Source organism: Lactuca serriola, chromosome 1 (genome assembly GCF_051521515.1).
Source record: "Lactuca serriola cultivar US96UC23 chromosome 1, Lser_US96UC23_V15, whole genome shotgun sequence".
NCBI lineage: Eukaryota > Viridiplantae > Streptophyta > Magnoliopsida > Asterales > Asteraceae > Lactuca > Lactuca serriola.
In genome coordinates, this window is record NC_136408.1 from 96,239,141 (window position 1) to 96,251,472 (window position 12,332).

Genomic DNA, 12,332 nt, shown 5'->3' on the forward strand with positions numbered 1-12,332 from the left:
AACATATCATACATAACAGAACAGTCGTGCACTTCGGGTCTACTGTGTGACTGGTCCGCCGCACCAGGCCTTCAGTCCACCTGGTCCACCCTCCGAGTCTAGCCATATACATCGAGTCTGCAGTGTGGTTGGTCCGCCCGCACCGGGGCTTCAACCCACCCGGTCCACTCTCTGAGTCTACAGTATGACTGGTCCGCCCGCACCGGGCCTTCAGTCGACCTGGTCCACTCTCCGAGCCTCGGCATGTCTGGTCCGCCCTCGCGGGGCCTACAGCCTATCCGGACCGCTCGCTGGGCCTTCAGAATATCTGGTCCGCCCTGGGTATGTTGGCCTACAGCACAAAGCAGGACCCGACTCAACCCAACCCCAGTCAACCAACCATGTGCACATAAAAATTTAATCAACTAATCACCAATCAACTGATCTAGCAGATCACATACATAACATACTCTAACCAGGATACCGACCTAACCGGTCACTAATATAGCATCATCCTATATTCCAGGATTCTGACCTTAACCAAGTCTCTAACATATACCATCCTAACTACCAGGATGCGAACATATAACAAAGCAATAACATAACAACTACTCGGATTTCCATCCGATAAAGGGGCGACCTTGGTGCCTTAGACCCTGTCGATATAGTGAGGATAACTCACCTCCCAACTGCTGACTAAAAAGATAAGATCACGCTGCTCCCACCTCCGATACGAACTCCACCACTGATAAATACCAAAAGACTGAACTCAATAAATACCAATAATTACCAAAATACCCCTAAAAGTAAACTGGTCAACTCTTGGTCAAAGTCAAAGTCCTCAGTCAAAGTCAAACTTCTTGACTGACTCTACTCGCCGAGTCAGCCCGCTGACTCGTCGAGTCCCTATGCTTCGAAAACTCCCATATCGCGACCCAACTCGCCGAGTCGCCCCAAGACTCACCGAGTCCCATGAACTCTGAGTCCCTTCATGCTCAACTCACCGAGTCATCCTTCGACTCACCGATTCACGACTTAACCAGAGAAGGTTAGGATTCCTCGACCAGACTCACCGAGTCCAAGGCAACATTCAAGAGACTCGCCGAGTTGTTCTTCCAACTCGTCGAGTTCCTGCCTATCTTCATCCAACTCATCGAGTCCACCCATGCGACTCGCCGAGTATCTCCAGCTCTTAACCCATGCAGTGGATTTTTAAGCCATGCTGGGGCTCAAATCCATATATCTATCCTTCTACCAGCTACCCCTCACGTAAAGTTGCAAACTTTACGTGATATCAAGAAGATATAAACTCAAAACACACTAGGGCTTGGGTTTTAGACAAAAAGGGCTTCACCAATCATCCAAGGACTGAAACTTTATGAACGTAGGACTCAAAAGAGGTTCCGATCTGAAGTTTCAGCTTCAGATCTAGCTTCTATATCAATTCCCTTAACCTAGGAAAACCCTAGCCTCCACATATGAATGATTCTAGAACAAAAGGTCAAGGTAACATCTTAATACCTCACAAATGTGTCCCAAACTGGAGTGGGTTCTGGATCCACACGAAATCCTTGATGGTTGCCTCTTGCTCTTCAAGTCTCCTCCACCAAATTCACTTCTCAAGGCTCCAAACACTCTCCAAGGTCTCACTCACGACTATTAGGGTTTCTGGGACTCAAAGGGAATGTAAAGAGGCTGAAGAGAGGGTATTATGTTCTTTATATATAACACGAACTCTGGATTAGGGTTTTTCTCATTCCAGCACCAACTCGCCGAGTCCAGCCTCCGACTCATCGAGTTGGTCACTTAACGTGTGACCAGAATCGCGACTCGACTCGCCGAGTCTATCCATCGACTCGCCGACTCGGCCCTCCTTATTTACACTATGAACCCTGAACTTTCACTTCTGAACTCAGGGTGTTACAGTTTTCCACCACTTAAATTAGGCTTCGTCCTCGAAGCCTGCTGCAGCACACAATTCCCGATGATACTCCCACAATGCACCTCCTGGTATCGACCGACCTAGGTTTCTCCGATCGCTGCTATCAAACCTCTATAAAGTCCAACTCTTCTCTCCCAGAGTTACGACAACTGATTCAAGCTGGCCACCGGCTTCTTTCTCCAATAACAACCCTCATTAACCAATGATCACCCGATGATACTTTCATCACCCCAAATCACAACAATCACTTGCCCCTTACAAAGCTAGACATCACCCTGGACCACCGGGTCCTGACCCGGTACCAAGCTACTACCCCTTTACTCAACTGGCATATCCTTTATCGAATTCACTTCTGGGTCTTATCCCGCTTTCCTTTTCCGAATCCAACTTGTCTCTTTCCGAGCTGATAGGATGGCACATCCTTCAGCTCCTGAGCAACTCTCATGAGCGCTCCCTTGCAATCACATAAGCATGCTGAATCTGCTCTAGCATCCTCGGGGTGGAAAACCCGACATACTGACGATACCTCCATACATCCTTGGAATGAATTACTACTACATACAACACCTCCTGATCACGCCCATACAGAAAAACCAAGGCTCCCTCCTTGCATCCCCTTCCGAACTCCTCTGGTTCTACACTATCGGAAATCATTCCGCAACCTCAACAGATTCCCAACCCGGATGTGTTTCCATACCACTGGTACAATCCCAGTACTTTCTACCAATAGCTGAATCATTTACGATAACCCACTTACTCTACTTCCTCCTCTTTTGGAGTACTCACGCTCCTTCCGAAGATACATGCCTTTCCTTTCCTGGAAAGCCACTCAACAACCCTTACTGCACCTGCACGTGCCACTGAGCTACACTTCACTCTACATTATCCATGTAGAGCAACTGCTATTCTCGAACTTCCATATACTCTGAATCTGCTCGCAAGGACTCTCGGGTCCATGCACCGCTTTCCACTAACATGATTAATGCTTGGGGCTAAACCATATCAATTATCATCCCCTGGTGACGTTTTTTCCTCATTCTCCTCGTACCGATCCACTAACACATACATAGTCTTCAGCATGATTGGACCGACTTACTAGGCCTTCAGTCTATCTGGACCACTCTTGGAACCTTCAGCAGGTCTGGACCGCCTCTCCGGGCCTTCAGCCTGTCTGGACCGCTCTCAGAACCTTCAGCAGGTCTGGACCGCCTCTCCGGGCCTTCAGCCTGTCTGGACCGTTCCCTGAGCCTTCGGCCTGACTGGTAGGCCTTCCGGCCTTCAGTCTATCCAGACCGCTCCAAAAACTGTCATCCGTCACCCTGAACCATCCTTCCTGGGACTTTCTCTTGCACATACTGTTCTAGCCCTCTAGGGGTTCCGAACTCCTGTTCTGATCCCAGAATCCTTTCCATGGCCTAAACCCAGGCCTCACATCAACCATTACTTTTCTTGAACCCATGTCCTGCTTACTCTCCCCACTTGCCTGTCACTTACTCATACCAGCCCATGCTCTTGGCTGACTGGAACACTGCTGAAACCCAAACAACTAATTGACCTCTCACACTGTCGATCCCCCTGAGAATTTTCCAATTCTCCCCACCTAGAACACCGACTTCCAACCACCAGTGACCTAAATGACATAAAACAATTATCCTTGCTCAACATACTCCTCGTATCCACAAACTGGTTTCCTCTGAAACGAGCAACCTCCACAAAAATCATTTTCCGGCATCGCGCCTCACGAACTCTAAAGGAGTCTGACTCCCCGTTGAACACTTCTCAAATCCCAATTGCTATACCCAACAATCAGACCATACAACCAAATTCTGACTATCAATCCCTTGGGTGCTAACCGCCTACAACTCCTAGCTACTAACACTCCTAATACCAAAACCCGTCGATCATACGATAAACCCAACAAAAGACGACCGAATACCATACCATGAATTATGTGAACGAGACTAGCAGATATAAAATGCTCCATAACAACCATAAGATAACAAGATATCAAGAAGGAAACATACCCGTAATTTTATCTGGCTCTGCCCTGACCTCCTCTGCTATAAGCTGAAAAGCACGCCCCTGAGCCCTCGGGGGCTCTGCTCCACCCTGACCTCCACCCGTAATCCTCAAAGTGGCCTCTGCTGGAGCCTGCACCGGTCCTGCAGTAAGTTGTGGACAGTTGGCCCTCATGTGACCAACCTGATGGCACTGATAACAAATCCTCATATCTTGAACTAAGGCTGACTGACAACAATCCCTCGCATAGTGCCCCTCTCTCCTGCACTTGTGGAACGCACCGCCGGACCTACAAACTCCGGTGTGACCCTTCCCGCACTTCCCACAAGTGCGGCTGCTCTGATCTCCCAACCTAGAATCAACGGTCTTGGACCGTTTCGGCACCGGCTGCGACTGCACCGAGGCCTGCCTCTTCTTTCGCAACTATAACTCAATCTCCAACTCACGCCGCCGAGTGGCCTCCTGCAACTCCAGCAAGGTCTCGCACCTCTGCGTAGACACAAACTGCCTGATGTCCCTCTTGAGCATACTCAGATATCGGGACATCTGAGCCCTCGTACCTTCACCAAAGGTACTTCCTTGTTCCTTACAACCTTCACCTTTCTCTCTATAATATCTACGGGCCTCTCAACTTAATTCAGGCGCTCATCCACCTGAATGTCCTATAGCGATACAACTGAATCCTCAACCAATACGCACTTCTGCAACTACAAAACGTGGAAAGTGCTATGGATCTGACTGAGTTCCTCTGTAATATCCAATCTATACGCCACCTTGACAACCCAGGCAATAATCCAAAATGGCCCTATGTATCGGGGACCCAACTTTCCCCTCTTCCTGAAGCGGATCGCACCCTTCTAGGTTGAGACCTTCAGTAACACCATGTCACAGACCTGAAACTCCAACTCAGATCGATGCTGATCGACATAACTCTTCTGCCGACTCTGAGCAGTCTGCAATCACTGCCTGATCTGTTGAATCATCTTTGTAGTCTGCAAAACCACCTCGGTCTGACCCATGACCCAGTGACCAACCTCATGCCAACAGACTAGGGTATGACACCTACGCCCATACAACAACTCAAAAGGTGGAGCACCAATGTTAGAATGAAATATGTTTTTGTAGGAGAACTCTGCAAGGGGTAGGTAGGAGTCCCAGCTCCCACCAAAATCAATGATGCGGGCCCACACCATATCCTCAAGGGTCGGAGTGGTCCGCTCGCTCTGGCCGTCGGTTTGTTGATAATATGTTGTACTCAAATGCAGTCTTGTGCCCGATTCCTCATGGAACTTCTACCAAAAATGGGAGGTGAACCGAACATCACGGTCTAAAACAATCAAGATCGGAACCCCATGACAATCAACGATCTCACAGATATACATATCAACTAACTTCTTGGCCGATGAGCTCTCCCGAATTGCCAGAAAATGGATACTCTTGGTCAATCGATCCACGATGACCCATATTGCATCAAAACCCCTTGCCGTCTTCGGTAACTTAGTGATAAAATCCGTCGAAATCTGCTCCCATTTCCACATGGGAACCTCCAGAGGCTGCAGTTGGCCATGCGGCTGCTGGATTAGGTGTATAAGCTTATAACTATTATTGATATGTACTTGACCCGAGAGTAGCATGGTCTATTTGGGTTGCATATCACCTGTACAATTTGATAGGATGGACTTTTGAGAATATGTTATTTATGATTTGTTAATATATTATAAGTTCTAATATATTAATATGAAATCATATTATTTAATTAGTATTGATCAAGAAGTAATTTGGAATTAATTTTGTGATCAAAAGAGACTAATTAAATATAAGGGTTGGATTAGTAAATCATTCACTCTTATGGTGTGGGCCAATGATCCATGATTCCTTAGGTTGGGCTAAACCCATGTGACAACCCATGGATAATCCATGGAGGTTTAAACCCATGGATCCTAAGGAATATGGAAGGTCGTGGCCATTAAGGCTTACATGGTGTAACCCTAATCTTGCCACACTATATAAGAAGCCCTCTAGCATCCAAAATGGTACACTAGTATTCTTGGGGAATCATTGGGCCGATTTGGTGTTAAGATATTCTCTCAAAAGTCATATTTTGTCCAAAGGTGTGTTGTGATTCCATTTGAGGCATTCATACTATTAATGCTAAGCTCTTAAAGGTCCAAGGTTTCCAACTACAACAAAAGGTATGTCATCTAAATAGAATTTTTTAGTAAAGATACTCTATTGTATGCTAGTTAGGATGATGCTTTGGAAAAACAAAGTTTGCATGTATATTAGTGAAAACATAGATCCAAAGCATCTATGGTTGCATGTGCACCATAAGAGTGTTAGAATGCTCAAAACCCTTCAGCGGTATCAGAGCCTAGGGTTGTTTTCCAATATACTTGATGCTACTTGCTTTCAAATGCTTAAAAAAACGATTTTCTACTTTCTGGATAGTAGACTCACGGAGTCTACTGGGGGACTTGCCGAGTCACCTTACAAATCTGACCAACTCGCCGAGTTAGTTCATGCACTCGACAAGTTGGTGCTCTAGAATGCAGATTTTCGAGTTCTAAGGCTGGAATTGGACTAGGATCGTTACTCTAAACTGTTTTTGAATATATAAACCTGTTTTTGATGTGGTAATGATCATGCTTATCCAATTTAAAAGATAATTGTCAAAGTTTCATGTTTTGTATTAATTTATTTGGTTAGGCTAATTACATGAAATTTGTTTGATATTAATTGTCTTGTTCTTATGAGTTTAATTTAGATCATAGACAAATTGTTTGATTTTGTAAGTTACAATAGTTGATCTAAATATTTTTTGATGAATTCCATAACTTGTCCTCAAGTTATGGAAAGTGAAGAGTCTCATTTTTAAATGTCATCATAAAATGGTTTTAAGTCTTCCATAACTTGTCCTCAAGTATGGAATTTAAAAGGTCTTACATAAATGTTTTTATGAACTCCATAACTTGTCCTCAAGTTATGGTATATCAAGAGTCTTTTCATTAAAACCTATATTAAACTCATAAGTTATGGATTCCAAAAAGTTTTTGAATAGTTCAAAACTTGCCCTCAAGTTGTGGAATTTGTAAATGTAAAAGTCTAACTTTTGAATCATTTAATTCCAAACCCTAGAATTTTAAAGTTTAAAATCCGATCCTTATACAATTATAATATTATAGGTTTAATATTTATATATATATATATATATATATATATATATATATGTGTGTGTGTGTGTGTGTGTGTGTATAAGAGCAAAGTTAGTTTTACCGTTAGTAGGCCTGATTCATGAAGCCGGTCTATAAGGGGGTATAAAGTTACTGCCTATAAAATGACAGTTTAATGGGTGTCCACTCTCACCTACCGCTTTCTTGACTGGTGGAGGGTCATTAGCCGAACGGGTAGGATAGGAAATTAATTCTCATTATAAGTATAATGCTAATTATAAAGTAACTAAACTTTTATTAAATTCCCAATCTTAGTTACTTTAGGAAAAATGTGAATTTGGTGCAAACCCATGAAATTGCACTTTGCACCTTGTTAAGTCATTAGTGGAGCGTGTGTGGTTAACCGACACACTAATCTGGGGCTGACAGTGCGTGGCAAAGGGTAGCTTGATGTTAATCATAGATCAATGGAGCGTGTGTGGTTAACCGACACATTGATTAGGTGGTTGTAACATTGGGTGTACCAAGCTAATTTTCTTGGTTATTCACACCTTGTTAGTGATCCTCGGCATCCCAGTCACAAATTTGAAGGGCGCAATCGAGATTTAAACATGCCATTGAAAAGTTCAATGAATCTCAAAGGATCTAGGAGTTTCAATTCACTTAAAACCTAAAATTCTTTTTTCGTTTTTCGTGGTGGAAATTGGTAAATCGTCATTTACCTACCTTCAAATCTGTTGCAGTTGGATTACGGCATCCCTCTTCCATATTGTAAAATATTGTGTTGGGTCCTAGCCTTAATATTTCATTTGGGTGTTATATTAAGGACTTAAATCAACTAACTTGAATTTCTCCCATTGTAGATGTCTAGATCAGACAACTAATCTCTTGGAACAAGCTTTCCTCTTAAAGATGATGTTCCACAACATCATTCTTCGCTTCCTCCACCTCCTTCAATTATTCTCCCTAACCCACAAGTTCGAAGACTTGAAAAGTTCAAGGTTACTCAAGCCCTACTTGCAATGAAACATCAAGATGGAAGGCCTGTGTGTACTCACGTCTTGGAGATGAAGTCGCATTTTGACAGGCTGAGAGTATTGGGTGTCGTTGTCTCGAGGAAGTTGGTTGTTGACTGGGTTCTTCAATCACTTCATGAGTTATATAGTGAGTTCATTAAGGACTACTATGTAATAGACCACGACATGACTTCCTGTTGCTGCTGAATCAGCAATGATTTGGCGCAATGGTAAAGAAAACTTGATTGGAAGATCTACTCCCCAAATTTCCATGGACATTGAGAATGGAAACAATGGAAGACCAGAAAAGATTTCTCTTTCCAAGGGAAAGGGAAAGGCTAAGTCTGAGATTTTCCCATGTACGATTCTCAAAGAGTCCATATGTTTCTATTGCCAAGAGAAGGGGCATTGGTTGCGAAGCTACCATGTCTACCTGAAGGACCACAAGGATGGTAAAGTAAAAAAACTTGACTATACTTTAGGTAAGTCTATTATCTAACTCTATTAAGTTCCTAATTGTTGATTCTTAATACGTGATGTGACAGGGTTGCATTTTGATGTTTGTAGGATCATGCAAAAGGAAGGAAGCTTAAAAGAAGAGTATGTTGAATCTGGCCGCGAAGATGGATTTCAATCGCATGGTTCAATGATCAGATTTTTGAGCTACTGCTTAAGAGTTATGATAGATTGCTAGGAAATATGTAATAACATAGTTTTCATTTATAATTGCATTGTAAGGAAAAGTTTTTTCTGCATTTTAATAAATAAATAAGATTTTTTGTTCATTTTATCTTATCTTATATCTCCTTACAATGGCATTTATGAAAAAATGGTGTTTGTATATTTCTATCAATATTAGCAATATGAATTTGATTCTTTTGTTTGTGGTAGTGTCGAGAGTTTGCCAAATAAGGAAAGATTCTCATCACCCAAGTTTCAGTTGGATATAAACTTGGAATCACGCAACTTGTAGTGTGTGATGAATGAGAACATTCATTGTTGGTAAATTAAGACTAATTCCTTGTTCACATGTACATGTGAGTCAAGTAAAGGACTAGGAGATCGGGTACACTGTGTGTGCGCTGATCAGGTTCACCTCAAAGAAGGATAAGACCATTCGTCATGATTTACTAAAGTTTAGTAAATATGGTTATGCTTACAAGTTTAAGTATAATTATGAAAAATTGGAAAAGCTTCAATGTATGACAAAACGAATGAGAAGAATCAAAGTCGGCAGAAAGATTAAAATTTCTCCAATCTGAAAAGATAGGAGAGTACTTTAGTATCGTGTTTTATGATCATCTTAATAATTATTCAAACCATATCACAATTGATCCTCTAAGGTCATCTTAGTGCATTTCTATGACCAAGAAGAGGAATCGTGAATCTATGGAATGGATAAATTAAAAAGGTGAATCATACTTCGTTCCAAATAAAGTCTTAGAGTCATACTCCAAGATTGATCCTTGAGTGACATAATCTTAAGGAAGGTTTAAAAACACTCATCAAATCTAGAGTAAAATGTTTCTTACTCTTGTACATTTGAAATTGGTAAGTTGTGATGTCTTGGTAGGATAAAGACCAATTAAAACCAATGGTGTGACGTGTTAGTCTTGATTAGAATCCGCACTAACTCTTAAATATATATTTGTCAAGTAATGTTCCTTGACAAAGTGAATCTTATATGTCAAGAGGTCAGTGGGAGTCTTAAAGATCTTGACAAGATTCAAGAACTAATCAAGAATAAATCTATTGTTGATCACTACCATACGACTTGAGGTTTGTAACCTATCGTGTTGACATATTCTTATTTATGTGCCCATTCAAGTTAAAGTTGACTATGCATGTGAGTTATGTGAGTTCTTAATTGCTTGCATAACAACTTGGAAGCAATGGTAAGCCCTTGTGCAGCCAAGTGGCAAGAAATTAAGATTGAACAAGTTTAGTTCATATGAGTTTGGATTTGTTACAATCCTTGTCTTATGATTATGTTTTGACAAATTTACATGGATAGGAACACATACACCATATAATCTAAGTGTCATAAAGTTTCTCTCCACTTCATGAAAATGATTGTGAGGAAACGCTTTCACAAGTAGATTTTAAGGAGATAGCAGTTGTGATATTTGCATTCTCAAAATTCAATTATGATTAATGCATCCCTTTTCATAATTTGAATTGTGAGAAATGGCAAAAGGATCTAAACATTTAGAACTTATTGTCGTAAGTTCTGAATAGTTAAGACACATAGGTGAGCTATCTAAGGAAAGGTGTATGAGTTTGAAAAGCCTATATAAAGTCTTATCGAAGCAACTCGTATCAGAAATTTGAACTTTGGTAAGAAAGTCAACAAATATTGATTTCTAGAAGTACAAATGATTTCTGAATACATGTCAAAGGTAGTGGGAGCATAAGTGTGATACTAGTAAGATAATAATTATTATGCTAGTGGGAGCATAATTATTATGGTAAGTATTGCAAGTTATAAATGTTAATTATAGCGTAACAAAAGGTTTCAAATCACAAAGTTGTAGGGTTTGAAAAGTTGTTTTGCTATAATTAAGGGAGAGGAAATTATACTTCATTTCAAAATCTAAAAGCTTAGATTGAGTTTTTAATCAAATTTAGTCAAATATATATGAATGTTATGTTGGAATGGTTCAACGTAAGTAAATTCTATATATGGGAATGTTAATTGCATTCTCAAAATTTGATTATGAGTACGACATCCCTTTTCATTATTCGAATTATGAGAACATGGAAAATAGAAATATTATAGCAAAATACTGATAAAGTATCATGTCTTTATGTTAAACATTATGAATCGTGTCCCATATGCTTCGGGTATAGGATCGATTGCATATGCTATAATATTCTCGTGTTCTAATTTTCCAAATGCCTAGGGCATTTAGAGGGAAAAAGGAATAGAACCGGATATGACTAAAGTGGTTAAACAATTGTTAAGGACAATCTAAGGTTCGCCAAGGATTGGTCGCTTAAGGATAGTTGGAAGTATAGTAATGGACGGACCATATTGACATTATTATGAATAGACATGAGTCTATTAATAATGAGTTATCGTATGGCAACTATGGAATGTTTCCATATTGGGAGTTGAAGAATAGATGAGAAAGTTAGAAACTTTTATGCAAGAAGGATGTTCAAAGGAATGTACTTTGAATTTGAGACTTCATTTCCATGGAATTGTACTATACAATCTCTAAAGGAATATTTTATAATATCATTGGTCAAGTCTCTATGACTCTTGGTACCTAGACATTACAAAAATCATTGCATGATAGTTTAGAATCTAACACTTTCTAGCAGTGACAAGAATTTGGAATTCTTACACTTGAAATAAGGGTTTGGAATTGTGAAATGAGCATCATTGAAATGTTAGACAAACACAGTGTACATGCTTGGAGCATGGGATAACTATTGTTTAGACAAACATAGTGTGCATGCTTGGAGCATGGCATAAATATTGTTTTAATTCAAGTATTAAGTTGATTATTCAAAACATTATACAATGAATAATGAGAAATCAATATGGGACTCAAAAGTTTTGGGTCATATAGGATTAGTATTATTCTTATGTTTCACTTTGCATGTTTGAATTCCCGAATAACTAGGTTATTCAAACCATAAACAGTCGATCATACTTTGGAAGTAGGTATTGAGGCAAGACTGTCACGAATGGGTCTGTAGAGGTGTTTTAGTCATAGCACAAGTTTGCTACAGTGTTCATGGGTGCTCCTGGAATAAGATTCGAGTATTGCATTCAACCCACACTCATCTGAATCACTTCATGGATTTTATCACGAGTGATTGTGAGGCGATAATATCTTATATTCTTGAAATGGAGACATGTGAGTTGTAGTTGCGAGTCGGTTGCACATTGACATATGGAAAAAGACCGATAACTTGGTGTTATAAAACATATTGTTTTGTGTGATTTGATGAGTAAGTACAAGCAAGCATTTGAATCGAAGTTTATCCATTCCTTTTATCCTTAGAGGGATAAAAGCGATATCTATGGGTCCCTCGATGATTTAGTGATGACACCCCTAAGTGCTTGGCCAAGCCTGGACTGATTTGAGTTGTTCAATTGGTCGGTCGTCATAAATCGGAAATCGGGAAACAACAGATGGACAAAGAGAATGATTATAATCCATGTGCCAGTCCATATTATATCTAGAATGGAGG